Source organism: Erpetoichthys calabaricus, chromosome 4, assembly GCF_900747795.2.
Source record: "Erpetoichthys calabaricus chromosome 4, fErpCal1.3, whole genome shotgun sequence".
Classification (NCBI taxonomy): Eukaryota; Metazoa; Chordata; class Cladistia; order Polypteriformes; family Polypteridae; genus Erpetoichthys; species Erpetoichthys calabaricus.
In genome coordinates, this window is record NC_041397.2 from 187,053,553 (window position 1) to 187,080,823 (window position 27,271).

The window sequence follows — 27,271 nt, forward strand, 5'->3', positions numbered from 1 at the left end:
GCATATTTAAATATATATCTCACATTTTTTGCTGGTTCGCGGATTTCTGCGGACAACGGGTCTTTTAATTTATGGTACATGCTTCCTCAGTTGGTTTGCCCAGTTGATTTCATACAAGGGACGCTACTGGCAGATGGCTGAGAAGCTACCCAACCAGAGCGCGTATTACGTATTAAATAAAACTCTTCAAATATATTGTGAGCACGGGGGCTGTTCACACCCCTAGACAATACGGACGCTCGTCTAAAAATGCTGAAAGATTACCTTCACGTTGCTCCATTCTGTGCAGCTGCTTTGTCAAGCTGCATGCTTCCCGCACGGTGCTTGGCATACTTAAAAGCTCGAAGGGCACGTATTGATTTTTGATTGTTTGTTTTTCCTCTGTCTTCTCTATCTCTCTCTGACATTCTCTGCTTCTGACGGAGGGGGTGTGAGCAGAGGGGCTGTTCGCACACTGGCCCAGAGGATACGGACGCTCCTCTAAAAAATGCTGAAAGACTACCTTTACATTGTACATCCTTGCAGCTGCTTTGTCCGGCGGTGCTTCACATACTTAAAAGCCAAACAGCCCTATTGATTTTTGTTTTCTTTTTTCTCTCTCTCTCTCTCTGATATTATCTGCTCCTGACGCGCACTCCTTTGAAGAGCAAGATATGTTTGCATTCTTTTAATTGTGAGACAGAACTGTCATCTCTGTCTTGTCATGGAGCACAGTTTAAACTTTTGAAAAAGAGACAAATGTTTGTTTGCAGTGTTTGAATAATGTTCCTGTCTCTCTACAACCTCCTGTGTTTCTGTGCAAATCTGTGACCCAAGCATGACAATATAAAAATAACCATATAAACATAATGGTTTCTACTTCGCGGATTTTCATGCAACCGCCACGATCGAGGGGGGATTACTGTATATAAAATTCTTCTAAATTCCTCTAATGTTTGGAGAAATTCTTGACTATTTATTTAATAAAAACAATTCCTACAAAAGTGTTGTTATATCTTCAGAATAGTTTTTCTTTTTAAAATCATGTGGCAAAATTATTGGCACCCTTGAAGAATACTATAAGAATACTATAAAAATACCAAATAAATTTGAGCCTTGGGGAAAAAATGTTTCTTGATCTTGCTTTTAGTGTCTGGGAACTGTTGTCTATGGCCATTTCAAGTTTCACTAGGGTATAAATGTGAGGTAACACACAAGTGTTATTGTATTGTCATTCAGCAACATGAATTAAACCAAACAGCTCTCAACTCAGATGAGCAATAAAGTTGTTGACCTGCATAAACTGGGGAATGACTACAAAAAACATAGACATTCAAATGAAATTACTAGTAAACACAATCAGGGCCCTAATACAGAAGTTTGAAACGCATGGAACTGTTGAGTATTTGCCAGGAAGTATATAGCGAAGCAAAAATGAGCCTAAAGATCACAGTTTCATAACTTCAAATTTTAGTTGAATCTTGTTTCAAAGTCAACTGTGAGACAGCACCTTCATGACAAGAAACGGACGAGTGGCATAAAAAAAGCCTCTCCTGAGTCCAAGACACAAATCCCAGCATCTCAAATTTGCCAAGCAACATTGGAGATACAACTGCAATCGTGTGTTGTGGTCAGATGAGACAAAAATTAAGCGTTTTGGCTACTAACACCATCGCCATGTTTGGCAACATAAGGAAACTGCATACTATGCAAGGCACTTCATACCGAAGCTCTTTGATGCTTTGGGGCTGTTTTGCAGTCAGTGGTCCAGGGACTGTTAAGGTCAGTTGCATATTTAATTCCATTAAATATCAGAAAATTTTAACTGAAAAATCTGGTTGCCTAACTGGTCATGGTTGGGTCTTCCAACAAGACAATGATCTGAATGACACATCAAAATGAACAAAGAATTGGTTGCAGAAACACAAAATCAGGATTTTCCAATGGCCCTCTCAGTCTCCAGATTTGAACCCAATTGAAAATCTGTGGTCTCAATTGAAGAGAGCAGATTAAAAGAGAAAACCCAAGAATCTCCATGAGTTGGAAATGTTCTGGATGGAAGAGTGGTCCAAGATCCCTTCATAAATATTCTCCACCTTTTAAAACTCTACAGAAAGAGGCTGAGTGTGCTGTCATTCTTGCCAGGGGAGGCTCCATCAAATTCTGAAATTTGGGGTGCCAATATTTTTGGAATCTGCCTTTATAATGAAAATTTGTGCTACTAAAGGAAATTTTGTTTTGTTCCAAAAGTCTGTTTGACAATAAAAGAATGAGGCTTACCCAGTTGTTTAAGCACAAACTATCACTACTTGCTTATGTGGTTCCTTTGATATATTAATGTTTGCATTTTTTCATGAAGGATGCCAGTATTTCTGGAATTGACTGTATATGTACATACTTAACTTGGCAGCAAGTATTTACTACTGTTATTTGACTATGATTTATGTGCTACTTTAAATGTAAAACTGACTAACTTTCATCCTCTTCGATACTGATTTTTTGTTTTGGTATGATACCTTTAAGTCTATATACCCTTGAGTGCTTGACTGTAGACACCATTAGGGTATTGGTCGCAAAATGAGCATATAATGCACAATTTTGATGCATATTTATGTAAGAATGTTACACAATACCTGTTGTTTATTAAACAAAGTAATTACCACCTTGTCATCAAAAAACAGTTATTTGACCCTTTACAAGTAATGGTTGCATTTCATGTCATTACTGATGAGTGACTCATCATGCTTTTGCTGAAATTTGGCGCTATTTCTTTCAAAAAAAGCAATTCACCTCATTAACATTAGTTGGTTTTAGATCATGAGTCACTTGTTTCTAAGTGTGCCACAATATTAGATTGGATTTTAACCAGAAGTTTAACTAGGCCATTAAAAAACTATAACTTCTGTTTCTTTTTATACAGTTCTTTTTACTTTTTTGATTCAATTTGTGTTGTTACTGCTAAGAGTTACCCTTAAAGGATGAAAAGTCATCCAGATTGTAGTGCAACAAAGGAAGAGCAAAATCATACTGCTACCAATATCAATCTAGTCCATTTGGAATAAGGTTGTTTCTGTGGAACGTTTCCTTTTTGGCAAACATAATAATAAGTAGATGACTAACAAGTTAACTACTTACTGACTTTTTACTTTTCAAACTCTCAGTTTCTGTGAAAATGTTTTGTAAAGCTTGCTACAATCACCGTTGTCACTGTTATTATTGTTATATTATTATTACTGATTAGAGGGTTCCACCTGTTCTCACATGCCTCAGTTATTTTCTCTGTGTCTTTTTGGTTCTGGAGCATTGAACATTAAACTTAACTTGCACAAGGGGATGTGAAGATCCATAGACGGCAATAGCCAGAGCAGGTTCATCAGGACTATAATGTGCAGCTTTAGGCTAACTCATTTGTTAACTGAAATATTCCAACAGTTGATCCTAATTTCATGAATTTTGCAACAGTTTCTTTCACTTTTGAAAATTGCAAATTTGATTCAAATTCCTACTAGATAGATGAAAGAAGTATCAACATTTGGTGATGTTTGCTGTTCTTTTCAAAACACAGTTTATGTAAACAAATTAAGATTAATACCCTTTAATGGAGAAGATCACTTGGGTATTTTATATTTTTTTTCACCTTGTCAAATTTCTGAAGACTTAAAATATTTCTTTATTTCATCTGTCTGAAATACTATTTGTTGTTTTAGAGAGTTTGCATTTTATGAATAAGATGTTTAATTGTTCAAATATTGAAAACAGTTCAGAACTACTGCCATGTTAAAGATACCACATTGTACGGTATTAACTTTACTGATTAGAAGTAATTGCAGAAAATCAGTAATATTTTTTATTTTTTGCAGAACATGTGAAATCTTTCAAAATTATTAGGGCTGAACAAAATCATATTTTATATGTTTCCTCAACACATTTACAATGATATATCACAAATTTCATTCATTCCAAAAAATTCTAAAATTGCAGTTAACTATGTACTTTCACATTAGTATGCAGTGCGTAATTAAAGTTCCTTTACTCAATCTTTATTCTGCCTGTATTTCTGAGATTTTCATCTAGACAAGGAAGTTTAAATTTGAAAAAAAAAGATGCCCTTTACTGCCTAATTAAGTGTTCACCACGTGAGGTCACTCATTTACAATAAATCGTGTGTATTAGGAATATTCCATATTTTAGCACAGTTCACACTGCAACTCAGTTCTATTTTTTTCCGCTTGTGTTACAAAGATTTGATCTTTTTAGAGAAGACTAAACAGCAAAACACATGGAATAAACAACATTCCAGACTGGATTTAAATCAGGTTTCTATGTGGTACTAAATATGAAAGACATATATGGTCATGTGAAAAAGTAAGTAGACCCCACGGAAATGGTTGACTTTTTCAACATTTTTAAACAGGAATAAATGAGATATTCATGAAAACAGTGCCTACCAGTAAAGATAGTCATAAACAGGCACATTCACAGACATCCTGCACTGAAACTTTGTTATGTAGTGAAGCAGGCAGCATGTTCTTGGTGTTAATAATGATCTGGAAATTTTTTTATTAATTTTGCATAAACACGGCAGATTCTGGATAGAAACCTATACAGTACACACTGATATCAGATTTGGATCATATGCAAAATTAATTTGAACAATCAAATAAAAATAATTTGGATTTGAGCCAAAAATTGGAATCAAACTGCAGCTAAACATGATTTAATGTAGTCAAAGTTAACTGAGCAAAAAAGCATGCTTAGAAGTTTTACAATACTAATCTCAAATTCATCTGTATAGTCATGTGTAAAGACTACAGTGAAAATCTTGTTTCATATCTAACCAACATACTTGCTGTATTATATATTAAAACTTTACATTGGTATTAACTTTCATTTTAGAAACCAGTAAAATCAAATTTAGATGAAATAAATTGTACTAAAGAGTAGTATTTTCATTCAAAACATCTAATAGAAGTAGAGATAAGATATACATCACTTTCTGTTAAATTAATATTGATTTGCATTGATTAACTCATTCTCTGTTATTCTTGAAATAACTGGATACTTGTAACATGCAAGAGTCACCACTCTTTTTTGAGCATTAGCTCGTTGTTTTTAGAAGAAAGAACATTGTGTAGGTTTATTATTATTATTATTATTATTATTTATTTTTTTGTTCCAATGCATACTTTTGGAATAAAACGTTTATGAACTCTTAAAGAAAAGTGTTACCCTGGCCTTCACTTACATGTGCTTTTTAGTTGGGCAAATAATATGGCAGTATATTTGAAAACAGATAACATGGTGAAAGAAAATTTTTATTTTTACTGTCTCAAAACAGTAAACAACTACAAATTGCTTGCTAGCATTTTATATCTTTTTTCCTCAGTTGTTCCCAGCAAGGTTATTATAGTTTTGGCTTTTTATATTAGTTTTTATTTCTATATTTTTTCTGGCCTAACTTGGAAATCCAGTTTAGTTTTAGTATTCCTTCATCGTGTATGCAAAGACATTTCTATTTTATTTTATATATATATTGGTTTCAATTTTAGTTTTAGTAATTATAATATGGTTAAAGAGCTACTATGGAGTTTAGGTTTTGTGTCACAATGAGACAGAACTGTACACTTAACGGGTTTGGATATAATGTGAGTTTAATATTAGTGGAAGCTTACTACACTACACAACACACTTTACTATATGGTTTTGTTTTTGTCTGATAAAAACAAGCATAATCAAAATCAGGTAATGAATATGAACAATTTTACACAATTTTATAATTTTTGAAATATTTTCTATGTCATTTGTGCTGAGTGTTGGCACTTTTTTTCTTTTCCTTTTATTGCCTAGAATGGGTCAATTTGTAATGAAAAGTAGGTGAATTTTAAGGTGTGAGGGTTTTTTACTTTAAATGTCTACAGCGCACAACATATCCTGCTCCAACGACAATGTACTTATAATTAATGCCTTCAATATTGCATTCAAAAATCTCAAACACTGGCCTTTGTTATTTTCTACCAGCCATATTGATCTCTGATTCCATCTCAGGCACAAACAATTTATAGACAGAATTTTGCACCTGCAGGCCTGAAAAGATATTTTGAGTTATCTTGTTTACACACACACAGAGAGACATCATTCCAAAAAATGGTATTTATGGACTCGGGGAGCTCTAAAATGTCAAGATTCATTAAAATGTTGAGGTTGAATTTTTTCATGATTACTATACTTTCTCTATACTTTGTGTGCGAAGAGGCAAGTGAATTACTGTCAACAAAAACCACGTACCTAAGAAGTAAACTGAAACATTACTCACCGTGATTTTTCTGTCCATACGGTAAAGTTTTTGTTGACCAGCACATTTTGATTTCAGGCATTTGAATTGCATCTTGATGTACTGTACAATAAGTGTAAAGAAAGGCGGCACGTAAATCTCTTTCTATTCCACATGCTTTATGCGCGTTTTCTGCTTGCTCTGTCATTGCAAATGCTGTGTGAACAGCTGCCCTCCTTCACCAGCCGCCATTCACTGGATGAATATGTGCGGGCGGCTCGTGGTGGATGATTTTCAGTTTTAGAGTTAAAAGTTATGAGGGTTAAAAACTAACAGCAAGAATATTCATTCAGAAACTAAAATTATGTTTAGTAAATTACTTTATTTCAGTTACTCTTTCCAGCTACTTTAATAGTTTTGTTTAGTTTTAGTTTTTCATTTCAGTTTTGTTAATTATTTTATTTCAGTTTACGAAAATGTTTTTTAAAGAATAGTTGCAGTTTTGATTTTAGTTTTTGTTAACTATAATAACCTTGGTTCCCAGCCATCTGGACATGCATTCTGTGCTGTCTTTGTAGTGTTTGGAACAGCACTCATGACAAGAATAGTAACATTCAAATTGTATTTAAGTAAAAATGTAGTTGGAACAATGCAGGGCCTTTATTTGGACATGTAAACTTGTGCTATCAGTAAAGCATGCTTATATTGTAGTCATTTATTGGAAGATGGCAAAAGCTGAAAAAAGAATCCTGATTTTTTTTTTTTTTTTAAATGCCACTTGAAAATAACAAAGACATGTTAACTGTTGACATTTCATAGCGATTTTTTCTGGTTATTACTGATGCATTCATTGCACACCACATTTATTATTACAACTGTATAGCTATTCCAACATTTATGCTTATAAGAATAAGTTGTTTTTTTTTGTTGTTGGTAAAAACATGATCGAATTTTGAAACTTAACCCTACTGTTATTTATATACAAAACATATCTCCTCTGAAAGAGAAATGTCAACCCTTCATTTTAAATGAAAATATAAGTACATTGAGTTAAGTAGGAAGAATTTCTGGCCAGTTAAATCAAAGTAGCTGTTTTTTTACTTATTTTTTAAGTGATATTTGCTGCCGTTGTTGTCAGTAAACTAAGTGGGCTGCAGAATAAGAAACCAACATAAGCACTGAACAAAGAAATAAGAACACATTTTTAAAGTTAGCAAGAATAAAAGCAGCCGTCCAGCCCCGTTTGTTTAGTAATTAAATACTTTCTGCAATGTATTTATTTGTGTATCAGTAGCATCCTTGAGCTTGTCTGTGTCACATGTTCAAGTGAGGTATAATGCAGGTTGAGAACCCTTGGTTTAAACATTCACTGTCCAGACTGGAACAAGTATATGAACCCCTAGGCTAATCATCCATATTACTAACCGAATGTTGTAAACCGGATATGGACACAGGGCGCTGGGCGCATCAAGGCGCATGCGCACTGTCACACTGCAACGAGCTCACCACAGAGAAAACCAAAAAGGTTGTAAACCAGATATGGGCGCTGGGTGCAGGGCGCATCGAGGCGCACGCGCATCGCTGCACTGCAACGAGCCCGCCACAGAGAAAACAAAAACGAGAGGATTCAGCGCATATAGATAGATAGATAGATATATGTGAATCACATTACAGTATTACAGTACGGAATCCCCAGACGTCCAAACTACACGGCGTAAACCGGATATGGGCGCAGGGCTGAACTTGCCGTGCTCCACTCTGCCAGCAGTCGGTGTCAGCAAAGGCAACGGAATCACGTCTCCACAAAACGAGACCGCTTTACTACAGATATGCGTATGTAATTAAATTAAGTATGTCATCCATCCAGATATCGGACGGAACAGAAACTGATTGCCATTCTTGGATTTCCGATTCGCTAGCTTACTTGTTTCTCCATAACTATACTGTAGAATCATGTCTTCCAATCAGTGAGATGAGATTAAAGGGTGAGGGTTGGAGAGCTCAGATAAGCCGTGTCTGGTGATTCACTTTATATAGTGAGGAAATAAAATGGGAGATTCGTCACTTCTTAGTTAGCAGTATCATTAACATGTAATCCATATAAGAACACGGTTAATTTTCATACCAGACTTGGTATTTGCATTAAGCAGATTGAGTTTCAGACTAGATTTTATAGTTGTGAATAACAGATTACTGGTCTAATGCAGTTAGCATAACCGTGTTTAAAAAAAGAAGTCAAAGGTATTTGTAGTAATATGCAGGACAGAATGAAAAAGGAGAGCTCTATGAAGTATTATGTTAATGCCAAAACTGGTTCTCAGAAATTGTGTTTGTTGATTTATGTTGTCTTTATTTAATCTTTTCTTAAATATATTTACTGAAGATGTAAATATAAAGAAAAACATAGTATTTTTGGGAAGGCATAATTGTCAACTTATAATAATAAAATTTGTATTTTTTTAGTGTACAGTGACATACTTGATCAATATTTTTTGCTCTACCAAGACAGAGTTACTGTTTTTAACGGAAAGTGAAACTGCAAGAAAAGTTACGTTTCAATTGTTAGCTAAAATGAAAAACCATCAACCAAGGAGAAAAGCAACCAAACAGAAATAAAAAACACTATCCATCCATCCATTTTCCAACCCGCTGAATCCGAACACAGGGTCACGGGGGTCTGCTGGAGCCAATCCCAGCCAACACAGGGCGCAAGGCAGGGAACCAATCTTGGGCAGGGTGCCAATAAAAACCACTAACATATAATTATTTGAAATAAAGTAACTCCTGCGAAAACCAATTAAGATTTCTTCTTATTAAGGTCAATTATAAGTAAAGTGTATTGATTTATTTATTTGACACTGCACTTGATTTACATTTTTTTTTGTCTAGAGGTTGTTGATAAATGGCCTGCTCAGAATTAGGGCTGGGCAGTATATTGAATTTTCAATTTGATTCGATAGTTAATTAAATTTAATATGCGAATGCCAATAGCACTTTTTAAAAAAATTTCCTGGTGGTGATGGTTGTGAATAAAATGGTCTGTAATTGGTCCTGATTGGTCCACCCTAGTCATGCAGGGTCAGATGTGATTCTCATTTTACCTATTGCATCATCATATGACATAACAACAGCAAATAGAGTTTAGATAAGCATAGTGTTCTATGGCTATAGAACATGTTATAATGTTATGCCTATTTTGTCATGGCATATTTGCATTTCCAGTTGGACAGTAACTGTAGATAGTTCATTGTAAACAGAAGCTTGCTCTCTTTTGGGCCAGATTAATGAGAGCACCTCTGATCTTTGCAATTCAAAAATCACCAACCCTACTTTGAGCACCTCCTTGTGCAGCGTTGTATTGGTTTGGAAATGTGACAGTCAGTGAGCGGTCCAATTGTTCCCATCCAGTTTTAAGCACAATTCAGTAATGGTTCTCTCCAGATGTATTGTGGCGGACGGCCGGCTGCTCAACCCGGCTGGGATGCCCAGGAAGGAGTAAGATGGGGGAAAGCAGGTACAGAGGGACAATACCTCCCCCAGAATGCCATATGGAGATGCCCCTGCAGCATAGTGGCACTCCAGATTCCCGCAGGGCACCATGGGAGTTGGAGGTCAGCTTCACAGCCCTTCTGGGTGCTGTGGGTGCCGGCAGGAGATGCTACAGGGGGGCTTTAGCATCTGTACTTTCCGTATAGCCCAGAAGTACTCCCGAAATACAGGGACGGAACCACAGAAGTACTTCTGGGCTTAAGAAATCCACAAGTCTCCATCTGACCTGGAAGTGTAGACAAGTCATGTGGCCAGAAGGACAGAAGCACTTCCGGGTCAAAGACTATTTGTAGGACTGGTGGAGACTCACCAAGAAAGCCGGAGTTGGGAGGGAGTAGGACAGATCTTGGTGGGGGGAGTGGAGGAGAGATTTGTGTGCTGATTATTGTTATTTTGCTTGTGTATGGTGGCGGAGGTGCTTGTGGGCACTGTTTTAAGAAGAGAAAATCATTAAAGATCTTCTTGGTGGTTTTACCCTGTGTCAAGCGTTTGTCTGTTGGGCTTAACGGGGCAACAGTGCCCTCAAGCGTCTTACAGTATATATTGTATATCTGGTTTCAGTGAGATTAGCTCCATCCAGGTAGCATTGGCGTTGTTTAATGTTGTGGTGTTTGGGTAATCTTTATAAAACTGCCCATTTTTGGAATTAACAATTTCATAATTGCTGCATGATTGTATTTTACCAGTGCAGAATTCTCTGACTCATTGCTAAAGTACTACTGTCTGATGCAGTAAGAAATAAAAATTGCACTAATTCATGTTTTACATATATAAGGAGCACCTCACCATGGTGCAGCAGTTAACTGTCTACCAGCACAGGCTTAACCTTGTGTTATATAGAAGGGTTAATTGCATGTTACATGTTAGTGGTATCATACTTTGGATACATTTATCATACAGATGTAGATATTTAGGCAAGTTTGCCTGCAGCTGCAGCCTGGTCTCGGAGGCTTCATTCAACCTATTGAAACATGGTTGAAGTAGTCTTTTTTCACTTTTTCCCCAGAGTGACTGAACTCCCTTTCACCTACAGAGTATAAACAGCACAGAAGTATTAAGTATTTATTTTGGATAGCTCATTTAGCAATCGGCTTATCCATCCATTATCCAACCCGCTATATCCTAACTACAGGGTCATGGGGGTCTGCTGGAGCCAATCCCAGCTAACAGAGGGCGCAAGGCAGGAAACAGACCCTGGACAGGGCACCAGCCCACCGCAGGGCACACACACACCAAGCACACACTAGGGACAATTTAATACTAATTAATAATTCTTTGCATTTATATAGCGCTTTTCTCACTACTCAAAGCGCTCAGCAATTGCAGGTTAAGGGCCTTGCTGAAGGGCCCAACAGAGCAGAGTCTCCTTTGGCATTTACGGGATTCGAACCGGCAACCTTCCGATTGTCAGTGCAGATCCCTAGCCTCAGAGCCACCACTAGGATCACCAATGCACCTAACCTGCATGTCTTAAGACTGTGGGAGAAAACCGGAGTACCCGGAGGAAACCCATACAGACACGGGGAGAACATGCAAACTCCACGCATGGAGGACCCGGGAAGTGAACCTGGGTCTCCTAACTGCAAGGCAGCAGTGCTACCCACGGCGCAACCGTGTCACCAATCGGCTTATTTGCTAGTCAAATCCTCCTAATATTCTATGCAACAAAACCCTCAACAGATGCAACTGCAAACTAGGAAAGCTTTCATGCAGAGTTTGAGGATTACACTTTAGTGACTGTTCTATGATGAAGAAAAAACAGCGCAGGCAAAATAGGTATTATTGGAAGGAATGGGGATGGCTGCACAAATATACCAGCACCTTAAGTGAAATCTGGGATTTTATCAACAAATTCTTTTAACACTAGAATCCCTGAAGCCTATGAAAATATTAGTAATGCTGGGCCATCTTAAATTCCCTTGGACCTCCTCATCATTGTCTTTGTTTTGCAAATGTTTCGATCAGCACAGGCAGCAGGCAGCCTGCTCATTCATCCCCCACCAAGGCAGCTGAAGTCAAGTCAGATGCAAAATTCTTACAGCTGAAGTCTCTTTATCTGGGAGTTAGGTGTTTGGAATTGTATAGGGTAAATAATATATTGTTATTCGGAATACATATATTTCATGTGTGTTCCATGTCTACAACGATCTGTTTAAACGTAGGATGGCAGGAAAAGCGAGGTAAGAAATGTTGCACACCTAACTAAAACAAACTCTTTTCATGTTATAGTAATAATGACAAAATGCTAACGTGAAGTATATGATGTGTGAAGTTCACATATCAAAAACCCTTTCACTAAAGGTATATCAAAATAAATGTGTTTTTATTCAAGAGTATAACCAAAGAAAAAGAAATTGTTCAATTTACATGTTGCTGTCAATGTTTAAAAACCGAAGCCCAAATATCAATCTACACAAAGTAGACCTGTCCTTTTGGCTGTTGCAGAGGCAAGAACTGCTGTCTCATAATCAAGAGGTTGCTGGTTCGATCCCAGGTCCTCCATGCATTTACTGTTTTCAGTAGTGAGCTGCTATTATTATTACTATTATATAATAAAAACATACATTTGATTTGAGTGTGTAACACCTGTTGTAAATTTTTGCTACTTGTAAAAGATATGGCTGAAGGCATATAAGCAGACACAAACGTTGGTGAATCATGTCTTCTTGGTATCTTGTTGTCCCTTTAATTTTTTTTATTCTTGAATAAAAGCACACTTGTTTTGTTATATCTTTGTGAAAGTGTATATTCTATATTCCAGTAACCACTTGAATGACATTAATTCTGTCTTTGTGTTGCATGCTCTCTATCGCGCATGCACACACACATCATGAATGAATATGTCATCATTTGAAGACACTATTTTATTTGAACATGAGTTGTCAATCTATTGTCAATATTGTCGATCTTGCCCAATCTCCACGTTATGGTGCATGGTACTGAGAATACATGCATACTTCTTCTTTTTGGGTACATACACAATCAGCATGGCACTGCTAGATCTAAAAACTAGTGTGGAGAGTTACTTGCGTACTGAAGTGAGTTGTGCTTCAGGTGGAAGTTCCCGTCCCACAGACATGAAGAAGTTGTCTGTTGTTATGGTTCCGTCTTTGTAGATAAATGGCTCCATAAGCTTTATGACCACAGTCTCTGCAAGTCTTTCTCCTGTGGGATGATTGGGATCTTTTACTAAATAAGAAGTGACATTGCACATGTACTTTGTTTCCAAATCTGCCGCAGTCCAAAACTTTATGCCAAATTTGTGAGGCTTGGTTGAGATGTATTGCAAGAAAGGACAATGGACCTTGATTGGGAACAGTTGGTCATCAACAGTAATATGTTTCCCTGGGTTGTAATTCAAAACATAGTTCTCAACCAGATATTGCCAGATGTCCAAGATCACAGCAAATCTGTTGTTTTTCACACGTTCTGCACAGGTGTCTTTGTTGTCAAATGCAAACGCCATGTGATAGTCTGATAGCATATAGTCTTCAGCTGTGAGAATTTTGTGTCTGACTTGTCTTCAGCTGCCTCGGTGGGGGATGAGTGAGCAGGCTGCCAGCTGCCAGTTATAATGCCATTTGTTAAGTGGATGTATCATAAGTACTATGTAATTTACACTAGAATTACCAAAGCCTACGAAAAAACTCGTAATTTGCATCTATAACAGCCGGTGTAAATTTATAATTCTTGTAAAAGTTAGCGTGTTTTTTTTTTTTCGCTTTAATTCTCAGTCACGATCACGATACACACTCCTCCACCGCAGATCTGATACTGTTTATTTTTATTTGAAACTGGGAATAACTATAGATGGGAGTCATGTTTTGAGACAATGGAACTGGTAATTCTCTGATCTGGAGGGATAAAAGCTGACACACAAACGCTGGTGAATCGTGCCTTCTTCGTATTTTATTGTCACTTGAATTTTTTTTTATTCAGTTTTATCGAGTGTTCTTGCTCATGCTGAATTAGTATGCACCTTATGGTGCATGATATCAAGGCTGCACTGACAATAAACAGAGAGCTAGGTATATATGATATTTGGAATAATTCATTTTATGACCTGTATAGTACATTTTGGAAAACATTGTGCCACAGATTAAACATTATTTATATTCATTCGTATGCCTTGTTGCGGTTGTAATCAGTGACCATGTTTTTTTTCCCCAATCTTGCCCAATCTCCACATTTTGGTGACTGCTGTTTCTTTTGTACTCCTGGACATGCAGAGGAAAGATTAGTACAGAGAGGTCAGTTCCGAGCAATATGCAATCATCAAATTCAAATGTTAACAGTTCCCACACACCCAAGGACTATCCTTCCTACATTTACGACATGTGTACCTGTTGCAATGTACACGCTTCTATGCTGTGATTCCTATTACATTGAAGGTGCGCTTGACACTGACTGAGTTTGCTTCCCTGGGGGAAGCAGCAGTCTTGGAACAGAAGGTTGTCAATGTTGCATCCTTTTTTTCCCTCCCCATCGCCTTTTCTTGTAAGAAGCAATGAAAAAGTTCCTCTGCAAAGTGAGCAAAGAACACTCTTCTTTTCTCAGTGGACCTGTGCATGCCTTGTACAGTACATGTGCGTTGATCACCGCCAGGTCAAGCCTGTTGAAGCACACAGCAACCGGCCAACTGCATGTTCCTGCTCGCACTGAATAAGCTCACGCCTTCTGGTGCATGATGTCAATGCAGCACCAGGGGAAAAAAAGAAAGAGACAAATATATGTAACATTTTTAAGAAGTCATTTTATGATCTAAATAGTACCAATCAGAAAATATCACACTAATGCACTATTATTTGAAAACGAACAGCGTCAGATTGTGTGTAAATTTATGGTGCTTGTAAAAGTTAGCTTTTTTTTTTTTTCAGTTTTATTCTCTCAGTCACGTTCACGCTTTCCCTCCCCCCCCCTCCTTATCTGACCCTAATTAACAGCTTCAGCTTAAATTTACACCCGATCATTTTAGAAGTTTAAACGGCTTAATAAATTTCAGAAATCTGTTTAGGTACATCAGGAAACCAAATAAAGGTCAAGTGAACAACAAAGACAAGAATGTACCAGGAGCAGGTTGATATAATACAACATGATTAACAGATCAGTAGATGTCCTGTAAACAATAAAACTGGACAGTTGTTACAAACAGACATTTCAAGGGTAATATCTAAACTAGGAGATATTGAAGAACAAGGATATAATGGAGAAAGCCTTTTATTTAAGCTGGTTGTGCTAAAGCAACTCATGTCTTTTAATTAGAGTATGAAATGCAAGCTTTAATCAGCACTGTTATTTAATTCAGTTATCAATAAGAATGAGCTTCTGCTTTTATTCTGTGACCAATCTCATTATGCTGTAACAGACAGCTGTGAGAGATGTTCCCTCCTCAGCATGGTGCTGCAGGTGTAATAAATGACAAAGATGGACAAGCTTTTCTTCTGCCTGATTACTGACTGAAAGGTTTTATCAGACTTGGCCTGTTAGAGGATAAGTTTCTTTAATTAAGATGTTTGATTTACAACACAAGTAGTACTTCAGAGGATGTAGTAACAGTCTGTTCCAGTTCTACTTGAAAACAGACTGAGAGTTTTGAAGTAAATTGTTTGCTTCAATGTGCAAGGCGTAGCTGTAATTGCTGCAGAACATCTCTAGGTTGTAACTTATTAGTTGTTCCCTGAAGATGGCACACTTACAATATTCTGAAGTTTCCTTTTTTCAGTTTTTACTAAACTAAACTTTAAATTTAAACCTCTGGCAGTTTACTGCTTATTTTTTCTAAAATTTTAGGTCATTCATTGCATTTTAGCTGATTAAATTTGAAGAAAACTGGAAAAAATTAGATGTTGTAAAAAATTTGACCAATAGTTTTTTTATTTTTTATTTATTAACTTCATAAAGTCCTTAATTCTTTTTAATGAGGATAATCGGGTGTACAACTGTTTGGGGTTTTTCAAAAACCTAAGGCTATGTACTGATTAAAAAATGCAGTATAATCAGTGTCAGTGACGGCCAGGACACCTCTTCACTGAGAGGACCAAGATAGCAAGCGTGGGCAATACCTTCCCTGGAACGCTAGATGGCAGCCCCCCCTGTGTTGCAGCGGTGCCTTGGACTCTCGCAGGGCTTCATGGGAGATGGATACAGCCCTTTTGGGATCCTGGGGCGCTGCCAGGGGGTGCTGCTGCTGAGCCTTGGAGAACAGCTCTTCAGCCATACCCAGAAGTGCTACCAGAATTAGGTCAACGAGCACTTCCGGGTGCCTTATAAAAGGAGCCAGTAGCCACTACTTGGTGAGCCAGAGTGTGGAGGAGGGGAGACCAAGCTTGCCGAGGAGGAGTTGAGGAGAAAGACAAAAGAGAAAGAAAATAGAGAAGGAAAGTATTGTGCAGTGTTCTGTTTTTGGGACTGTGTTGTGCCTGTGGGAAATGGGGAAGGCGTTGCCCACAGATGAAGAAAATAAAATAAAACTTTTGCTTTTTATTAGTGTGCCTCCTGCGTCTGTCTGTGTCAGGTTAAGCGCTGGTATAGCACCATCTACTGTCACATCAGTTTATCTCAGATTTATTGTCACATATTGTGGATGTATTAAAATTGAGTGCATCCTTAGCCCAGTTCATAATGCCACCGTTGTCGGCTTCCAAATTCTCACTTTGTAGATTGTCAAATGTAGCAGTCATAATTATGATAAGCAAAGCAACTTTTTGTTTTTTATATATTATAAATATTTTTATATATGATCAAAATCATGGGTGATTTTGCAATAGCGAAACCTAACTAAAAACAGGTATTTGGATTTGGGATTTTTAAAAAATTTTTTAGTAGAAACAACAAAAGGAAGGTTGCTGTTTAAGTGTTTGGCAGTACTAAATACACTGGTTTTGACAACACATTTCTCAGAAGAGGATCCAGATTAAAATAAACGGTAGAAAAGTATGTCTTGTAAATGCAGCATGTCTAAGCACAATCTAAGACTAGAGAAAAAGATGTATTCTAAGACTGTGTTTCAACCACTGATGGGTTGCAAACACACCCAAATGGGTCCCAAGGCCATAGAGGGTAAGAAACACTGCTCTAAGATAAATGCTGTAATACAACAAAATTGTTATCACAAAGAGGGTGAGAAAGAAATGTAGAAGTTGCTGCCATATGACATGCGACTTTTAACAAAGCTCTTATTTAAATTTTGTGAGCACCAGTGAAATAATCTGTAGCAGCACACTGGCTGATGGGAATTGTAGTCCCCACAATGATTTGCACAATGTTGCAGATAAGATGGGGGCAGGGGATAATATGTATTAAATACCTTTTGTTGTGTTCAATTGCATTAAATTCACTACGCTTACAGCGACAGCACCTGGCAAGCACTTTGAGCTTTTCCATACTTTCCTCCCTTCACTTTTCTTTGGCAGACAACCCTAATTTGTATAAGCCAGCACACCCCATTTTCCTTTGTGATATCTGTCAGTGATGTGGGGCGCAGTGTGTTAGAATATTCACTAGAACAAATCCTAATCCTTGTTTTAAGTCAAAGTACAAATGCATGCTCTTCAGTGTGTAAAATCTTTCAGCAGTTTCACATTAAGAAGGGAAAAAATCTGTGGTGACTCTTTAATGTTTATTATTAATAGGATTAGTCCAGTGGCTACTGTTTGAAAATGAAAGGTTTAACACTGCAGTAATTTTATTTAGCCCTAGACAAGCATGACTGTACAGCAGGAATTTAACACTAGAATTACCAGAGCCTATGAAAAAACTCGTAGATCCGTCCCACCTTAAATCGCTTCACACTTCTCCATCAGCGTCTTTTGTCCTGTAAATGTGTCGATAAGCAGCAAACAGCAATCAGCCTGCTATCACATCCCTCACCGGCGCACAGTTTTCTCAGCTCAAATCTGTTTACCTGCATGTCAGTAGCTTGGAGTTGTATATTGTCTACAAAGATCTATGTAAACACATCGTTAAAACAGAAACGTTTTTTCATGTTTTAGTAATAATTGCCAAAATGTAGACATGAAGTATATAATGTGTGAAGCCTGAATTCCAAATATCAAAAAAACACTTTCACAACAGGTACAAATATAACAGAATAAATGAGCTTTTATTCAAAAATATAACTGCAAAAAAAAAACCAACCCGCGTTTACCTGCGACATTGACACACAATTGGAATGACAGATTCGGTGGCGCAACGTTATCAGCTGGTCACTTGTAATCAAAGCTTCCCGGGTTCGATCCTGGGCAAGTCCGTTTTGAGAACTGAGCTGCTCATGTTCTTACTATCTTAGAATCCATATTACTAACCGAGATTGCTAAACCGGATGGACGCAGGGACATCTGGCCATGGGCCATAGCCGCAAAAAGACGTACTGCGCAGGCGCCCCAAGAAATGAGGCGCCGCGACCACAGAAAAGCCGTGAGCACAGAAAAAAGGAGTCAAAGAAATGAGGCGCCGCGACCACAGAAAAAAGGAGTCAGCACAGAAAAAAGGAGTCAAACGCAGGCGATGCACACAGCGCCGCACGAAAGCCATTGCACACGAAACTAGCACACACAAAAAAAGAAGCCGCTCGCGCCCCACGAATCCCACACCCACCTCCAAGCACCACCACCCCCCCCCATAAACAACGGACGGGACACACACAAAGAGGACGATTCAACAAGCCCCTGGCACACAAAAAGAAAGAAGACGCTCGCGACCTAACTAACGATGTACCTGAAACTAAAAAATTTATGAACTGCATTAGATCCTACAATAGTTCATTTGCTTTGCATCTACCGGAGTAACTATCAGGTCACCAAAAGGCAATGGCCCATACTGCTTTCGCATATGTGGACAAATATTAAATCGCATTGGAACAGTACACCCTGAAACAAATCAACAACGCAAGTATGCACAAATCTACACACAAAGCCCCATTTCTAAATGAACCGTCCGTATTAAACATACGTCATCTCAACACGTTCACACTATGCAGCATAGGTGGATCTCATTACAATAACGGCTCCATATTAACAGTGAGTGCGATCCTCCTTATTACTTATCCATATTTATCACGCTCAAGAACAAACAAGTCATAAATTCACGATCACGGGTACAGATCGATACGGCTCGGATAACGGGACCAAACACAATTCACACTATGCAGCATAGGTGGATCTCATTACAATGAGGCACTATTAACCGTTCAACCGCAGAAAAGGCTCCATATTAACAGTGAGTGCAATCCTCCTTATTACTTATCCATATTTCTAACACTGAAGAACAAACAATTCATGAATTCACGATCACGGGTACAAACCAATACGGCTCAAGTAACGAGACCAAACACACGAACCCGCTTGAAAAAAAAACAATACACGTTGGCTCCAACGTGCTTCTGAAACTCTGGAAGAAAAAATGTCTCGGCTCCAAAAACGCAAAGCTCAACTAACACAGTTACAGAAACGAACCCAAATGGACAGAGACACTGAACGTGTACGCATGCAGCGCGCGTCTCACAGTACTGCATCGAAACAGGCACGGCTTCAAAACGAAACACCTCCCGTCTCAGACATACAGAAACGGCAGCGAGGGAACATCAACGACAGACACGTGCTAAATGATTGCACCAGTTAGCTGACAACGCGTTCAATAATGAGTCCACTATTCAGGAAAATTCATTGAGATTAATGAATGTCATTTGCAATCATTGTCATTCACTTAACTTCCCTGAAGAAACAACTGGCAATACATGTAATGAATTTACACGTTGTTATCAAAATGGTCAAATTAGACTGCCTCCTTTACATTCATATCCTGAATATCTACAGAAGCTTCTAACTATCGATGTACCTGAAAGTGAAATCTTTATGAACTGCATTAGATCCTACAAATCGATATCCACTATGAACATTAACAGTGGCACTGCACATGACATCCGTCTTACAAAACTGTTAATTATTGATGAATATACAATGGCATCCACTCACTTACTCCACACCATTCATAAACTTCTACAAACGTTTATGAATAATGATCTTCCCTTTGAAGGAAAGGTACTTTTATTACGAGGAGATTTTAGACAGTGCGTAGCTATTGTTCCACATTCCATGCGCTCAGCTATTGTTCAGTGCACCTTAAAATACGCAGACAATTGGCATTGCTTTCAAAAGATACAGTTAGTACATAACATGCAATGTCCACATCCAGATCATAACAATTGGTTATTACAACTAGGAGATGGTACACTCACCAATACAGATAGACTTCACCCAGATATTATTACAATTCCTCAAGCCTTTATCTGCGCCGACTTAGTTACAGACAGATTTGGAACAGCAATCTCATTTGACCAAATGCCCCTTTTAACACAACGCACTATATTATGTCCAAAAAAATATTAATGTGGAAAACATAACTACCCAAGTCATTGCATTACTGCATCATCTACACCTTCACACTATTCTATATCTCATTCATACATCACGCTCTTTCTCATTCCCAACACCAGGGGTTGGCGAGCGAAGCGAGCAGGGGGCGGAGCCCCCTAGTAAAAACATATATTTGATTCCAGTCTGTAACAGCCGGTGTTATTTATGATACTTGTAAAGGTTAGCTTTGTTTTTTTCTATTCTGTTATTCTCTCAGGCGAGTTCACGTTCTCAACTCACCCCCCCCCCCCCGGATTTGACGCTGCTGTTTTCACATAGACACGCTATAACAGAGGTATACTCAACTCATGCCGACAATTCTACATCGGATCAAGAATGCACTTTTGCCATTGCTGCACTATGTACAGTGATCCCTCGCTATATCGCGCTTCGCCTTTCGCGGCTTCACTCTATCGCGGATTTTTATATGTAAGCATATTTAAATATATAATCGCGGATTTTTTGCTGGTTCGTGGTTTTCTGCAGACAATAGGTCTTTTAATTTCTGGTACATGCTTCCTCAGTTTGTTTGCCCAGTTGATTTCATACAAGGGATGCTATTGGCAGATGGCTGAGAAGCTACCCAACTTACTTTTCTTTCTCTCTCTCTTGCGCTGACTATCTGTGATCCTGACGTAGGGGGTGTGAGCAGGAGGGCTGTTCGCACACCTAGACTATACGGACGCTCGTCTAAAAATGCTGAAAGATTATCTTCACGTTGCTACCTTCTGTGTGCAGCTTTTAAGTATGCTGCACGGTGCTTCGCATACTTAAAAGCTCAAAGGGCACGTATTGATTTTTGACTTTGTTTCTCTCTCTCTCTCCCTGCTCCTGACGGAGGGGGTGTGAGCTGCCGCCTTCAACAGCTTTGTACCAGCGGTGCTTCGCATACTTAAGAGCCAAACAGCCCTATTGATTTGTTTGCTTTACTCTCTGTTTCCTTTGAAGAGGAAGATATGTTTGCATTCTTTTAATTGTGAGACAGAACTGTCATCTCTGTCTTGTCATGGAGCACAGTTTAAACTTTTGAAAAAGAGACAAATGTTTGTTTGCAGTGTTTGAATAACGTTCCTGTCTCTCTATAACCTCCTGTGTTTCTGCGCAAATCTGTGACCCAAGCATGACATTATAAAAATAACCATATAAACATATGGTTTCTACTTCGCGGATTTTCTTATTTCGCGGGTGGCTCTGGAACGCAACCCCCGCGATGGAGGAGGGATTACTGTATATGTACATGGGAAGCTCTGCACTCGTGGCTTTACGCTGTAGATCTGGCTCTTACATACAAAGGACGGTGAATGTGCCCAAAACATTAACATTTATATGTTACTTACATAAAAGCCAGATCCGATGTAGAACCATCGTCATGTAAGTAAATAACTCAAGGTAAATAACATTCGATTTACCTATTTACAATTATTTATTTACTTGCCTCTTACAGCGTAAAGTCTCGAGTGCAAAGCTTCCCAAGTACATATACAAAGTACAGCGATGGCAAAAGTACATTCTTGATCCAATGTAGAACCCTCGTCATGTAAGTATATAACTCAAGGTAAATAACATTAGCTCTGGCTTTTATGTAAGTAACATATAAATGTTAATGTTTTGGACACATGCACCGTCCTTTGTATGTAAGAGCCAGATCTACAGCATAAGTCACAAGTGAATTCCAAAGCTTCCTCTGTTTGATCGTCAAAGGTATGCTCACAAATTACACTTGTAATGTCACGAAAAATACCTGCTGACACTTTAGTACGCGAGCAATGGTACGAGAATGCAGTTAGACTTGTTTTGGGCACATACACCACGCTAGTGTTTAGATCTGGAAGGTGTAGCGTTGGCGAAATAAATAACATGTGAGCTATAGCGCGTCTTTATGTGATCCAAATAAATAACATTTGAGCTATAGCGAGCTGTAGCGCGACTTTATGTGATCCAAATAAAAACATTTGAGCTATAGCGAGCTATAGGGCGTCTTTATGTGATCCAAATAAAAACACTTGAGCTATAGCGTGTCTTTATGTGAAAACAGCAGTCAGATGGGGAGGGGGGGTAGGGTAGAATCGTGAACGCGACAGAGAATGAAACTGAATAAAAAAAAAAAAAAAACAAAGCTAACCTTTACAAGTATCACACATTTACACCGGCTGTTACAGACTGACTGAGCGCATTTGTTCTCTTATATTTGTACCTGTTGTGAAAGTATTTCTTTGATATTTGGACTTTAGGCTTCACACATTATAAACTTCATCTCTACATTTTGTCAATTATTACTAAAACATGAAAAACATTTCTGTTTTAACGATGTGTTTACATAGATCATTGTAGACACAGAACACACACGAAATGCATGTGTTCCAAATAACGATATAATATTTATAAAATGTGTCATTTTGCTTGACTTCTCACTCTATACAACTCCAAGCAACTGACACGCAGGTAAACAGATTTGAGTGGAGAACTGTGCGGCAGTGGGGGAAATGTTAGTAGACTGCTTGCTGCTTATCAAACATTTACAGGGCAAAAGACGCTGATGGAGAAGTGTGAAGTGATTTAAGGTGGGACGGACCTACGAGTTTTTTCGTAGGCTCTGGTAATTCCAGTGTTAAAAAATCAGCTGCTACTAAAGCTGTACAGAAAGCTTTACAGTTTATGAAGTACCTAATTTGTTTTGGCGACAAATTAGAAGCTCCTCTGATTGCAGTTATGTATTTTTTCTTTTTCTACTTGAGTACTTTTGAAACCAAATACTTGAGTAAAATTTAAAAAAAAAAAAAAAAGTATCATTTCTGAGTACTTTCTACAACTCTGTTGATGAGTGAGAGACTTAATGAACTTTGCATTATACAGTGTTTGTTTGTGTATACTGTGTACACCCATTTGTTTAGCTAAGCTGCCCCAATATCTTATCCAGATGGTTGAAAGATATATTTTATATTCTGTGCAGACATCATTGATTATTAACAGATATTAGTGATTATTGATTGTTAGTAATTCAGTCTTATCCATTGTTTATACAGTGTTTTCTGCATCCTGAAGCTGGGCAATGTTCATATTGCTAGGGGAAATTTCTGTTGTTGTTATTCATTTGTACCAGAATTCCACTACTGTGTACACTGTTCATTTATATGTACAGTTGAAGTCAGAAGCCTACCTACACTTTGGGTGAATTCTTTAAAACTCACTTTATAACCCCTGCACAGATTTTATACTAACAAACTATTGTCAAGCTTGGGTTGCAGAGAGACGGAATGAAGGGACCAGATTTTCAAAGAACAATATCTGTATATTGCTGAACAGGGAGGAGTAGACACAAGATTTTATTCCAAAGGGTTTTTTTTTTTTTTTTTTTCAGTACACAGGCTGCAACTAGCAAACATCTCACTCTAGATTCCCTCTTCAGATAAAAAGAGCACAAAGTCTTCTTCATGATGTAAGTTCAGTGGCTTGGAAGTAGCAGTTGTGGCAGATGTAGACTGGAGGAGAGAGGACAGAAAAGTGAGCAATTATGCTGGTCAGGACTTGGTCTTTTAAATGTTCTAAACATCATGCGAGAAGCATGTTATGTGGTAAACCTGCAGGTGATCCTGCACAATGGTGGACAAGAGTGAGCTTTTTTCCCATTAAAATAATTTTTAAGAGGGGATTTTCAAAGGAAAAACTGGGTTTCTTAGCCATAGGTTTACTATCCAACAGTGAGTAAGCTGCAAGATAAGAGAGTGTCAGCATGCAGATGCAGGCATTTTGTGGTAGGAAAAAGTAGCAGAGGAGCTACGGAGCCACATTTGAGTGACCTGGGAGACTATAAATCACACTAAAAATTTGGCATATTATTTAAGACATCTCTTTTGTGCAGGGTGAAAGTAATTTTTTTCAGCAATGTTCACAGACAAAGTGTTTCATTTTGTCTTGACTATATTCACAATTCCAGTGGGTTACAAGTTTACATGCACTTTAATATTTGGTAGCATTGCCTTTAAACGGTTTAACTTGAGTCAAGCATTCTGGGTAGCCTTCCACAAGCTTCTTACAATAAGTTGCTGGAATTTTGGCCCTTTCCTTCTCACAGAACTGGTGTAACTGGGGCAGGTTTGTAGGCCTCCTTGCTCGCATACACTTCTTCATTTTTGTCCACAGATTGAGATCAGGGCTTTGTTATGGGCACTCCAGTACCTTTTCCTTATTGTCTTTAAGTCATTTTGCCTCAACTTTGGAAGTAAGCTTGGGGTTATTGTCCATTTGGAAGACCCATTTGTGACTGAGCTTCAACTTCTTTGCTGAACTCTTGAGATGTTGCTGCAGTATATCTACATAATTTTCTTTGCTCATGATGACATCTGTTTTTTGAAGTGCATCAGTCCCTCCTGCAGCAAAGCACCCCCACAACCTGTTGCTCCCACCTCCATGCTTGATGGCTGGGATGGTGTGCTTTGGCTTGCAAGCCTCACCCTCTTTCCTCCAAACATAATGATGGTCATTGTGACCAAACAGTTCAATCTTTTGTTCATCAGACCCGAAAACATTTCTCCAGAAAGTAAGATCGTTGTCCCCATGTCTAATTGCAAACTGTAGTTTTTTTTTTTTTGCCGGCTTTGGAGCAGTGCTTTCTTTCTTGCTGAGGAGCCTTTCAGGTTATGTCAATATAGGACTTGTTTTACTGCTGATATAGACATTTGTCTACCAGTTTCCACAACTGGAGTTGCATAAGGGCTAACCTGGGATACAAGGGTCCCAAAATTATTCAAAATATATTAATAAAAACTTCATATTTGGTTTTTGAATAAATATTCCTGACTTTAGTCTTTAACCCTTGGAACTTTTAACTCTATAACAGAAGAACATTCATCATGAGCTGCCCACATATATTCATCCAGTGATCAAAGACCGGTGAAGTAGGGCAGGTGTTCACACAGCATTTGCAGTGACAGAGCAAGCTGAATGCAGGTGCATGAAGCGTGTGAAATAGTGATATACTGTGTGAAATCAATGACAGTTCTTCAGTAGCTGATAGTGACAGCATGATAAATTCTGGTCCAATTGTTAGTCAAGAATACCAAGGTGATGATTTTGCTTTGAATGTGCTCAGTAGCTTTCAAAGCTGCCGTTCACTGGATCTCCAGAGCTCAATAGAGAAGCATTAGATTCAGATAATCTCTTACAGAGTTTCAGTCTGTTCATAAATGACAGCACATTAGGTGTTCTGATTGAGCCCAAGATACAGTATGTACACATCAATTATTACAGCAGCACATACTAAGCCAAATTCCAGGCTGTATGTGTGTCTCATGTCCGTTATGAAGAGCTGCCACATTTCTATGCACTTCTTGTGCATCAAGATGTAATTCAAACACCTGAAGTCGGAATGTGCCTGTCAACAAAACCTTTACTGTATGGACAGACAAATCACGAGTGAGTAACTTTTCAGTTTATTTCACAGGTGCCTGTGTTTTGTTGATAGTAATTCACCAGCCACTTCACACAGGAAAAATCCTTTTTGAAAATAAACCAACACTGATCAAGAGACTGACAAGGTCAACATACAAGATCAGCCTAATGTTGCTTACCAATCACCTTTGCTTTAAAAAGGTTGTTTAACAATGAAGTGATACAAACCTTGTAAAATTCCTTAGTTGGCAATGTCTCTACAGAACTACAGGTAGGTAGGCTAAGAGAGTCTGCTAGCTGGTGAAAACCTAATCCTCATAATGCATTTTTGTATTTATTCTTTATTTATTAATTTACCTTTTTGAGTTCACATTCACAGCTCAAAATACCTGATATTGTTAAAACTATGAAGTGAAATATTTTTTAAATTATTTGTCCCTCTCTTTTCAAATTTTCTCTCTTAACTCTTTTAGGGCTAATTTTTTTTTGTTTCTTTTCTCCCAGGGCTGAATATTTTTCCAAAAACTAACATTTTTTAAAAAAGAACACAAAGCAATTGTTTAACATATCAAATCAACAAAAAATATTTACTTTTGACAAATGTTACTGTCTTGCATGTTGTATGAGCCTGCATACTCTGATTTCACATACATATCACATACATTTTACACAGCAAAGTCTGATCTCGCTGAAAGCAGCCAATTTCAGTCATTGCCACATTGCACTCCTTACAATATGTGTTGCTTTGGTGCCTATTTTTCAATTGTCTGTTGCTGCACTTTCACACATATATTGTTAGTGTGTACTGTAGAGAGACAAGTCACCCATTTGCCATCGTGCCATGCCACTGCCACCAAGTTTTCTGCCTGCGTGAAAACCGTATTGTCACCTCTTTTCATCTTCTGAAACTTTATGAACTTTATGTATGGCATTATAGCCTGGCTCACCCCATGGGATTTGCTTCTGTTTATTACAGAAGTGAATAAAACTTTGCAGCAGCACGTACCTAAGCCACCAGGGGACAAAACACGTTTGGACCAATGCTCCCTGAAGTTATATCACCAGTTCTGTCCCATCTCTATTTGTAATGCCACAGCGCGCTTCACCTCGTCTTTCGTTGTGGGTTTCCACTTTGAAAAACGAGAATGCGATGCAAACGCAGCCCGCGATTCAAAAAAAATCTCTGCCTACCTGTTTGTCTCGTCAGACAGTAGCTGAAAAGCAGCATCAGGAGAGAGCAGCCTGAAGTACAGCAGCTGGTGATCTGTCGTGTCCAACAGCAAGCCATGCCGTCTTGTAAACTCCGGTAGCCAGATCGGCTCTCAACGGATCAATGTCTGTGTATTTATCCCATGCGAACCTTGCCGTACATGCATCGGCTGCGCGAAGGCACTCAACTGGCAGCAGATCCGCTGGCGCGGCATCGGCTGGTGTCTGATCAGCTGATGCCTGCTTCTCACTCTCTTGCTCGATCTCCTGATCACTGGCAATAAAATCCGATTCTGAAAAATCAAGAGTCCGACTCCGCGATAATGCGCAAAACATCGTCTGCTGAGTGTTTTCTTTTCTGTACTTGCTTCGCTCCCTTTTCACATGTCGATGCCATCTTGCCATTGTTTACATTTCGCAACTCACGCACACGCAAGGTTTAGTTGCCGAGTCAACGAGTCTA

The 27,271-nt window shown here is 38.3% G+C and overlaps 1 protein-coding gene across 2 annotated transcripts in view; it reads left to right on the top strand.

Moving 5' to 3' along the window:
- ube3a (ubiquitin protein ligase E3A) overlaps nt 1–27,271 on the top strand; it is a 174,950-nt gene that overhangs the window by 86,727 nt on the left and 60,952 nt on the right. The window lies entirely within an intron of this gene.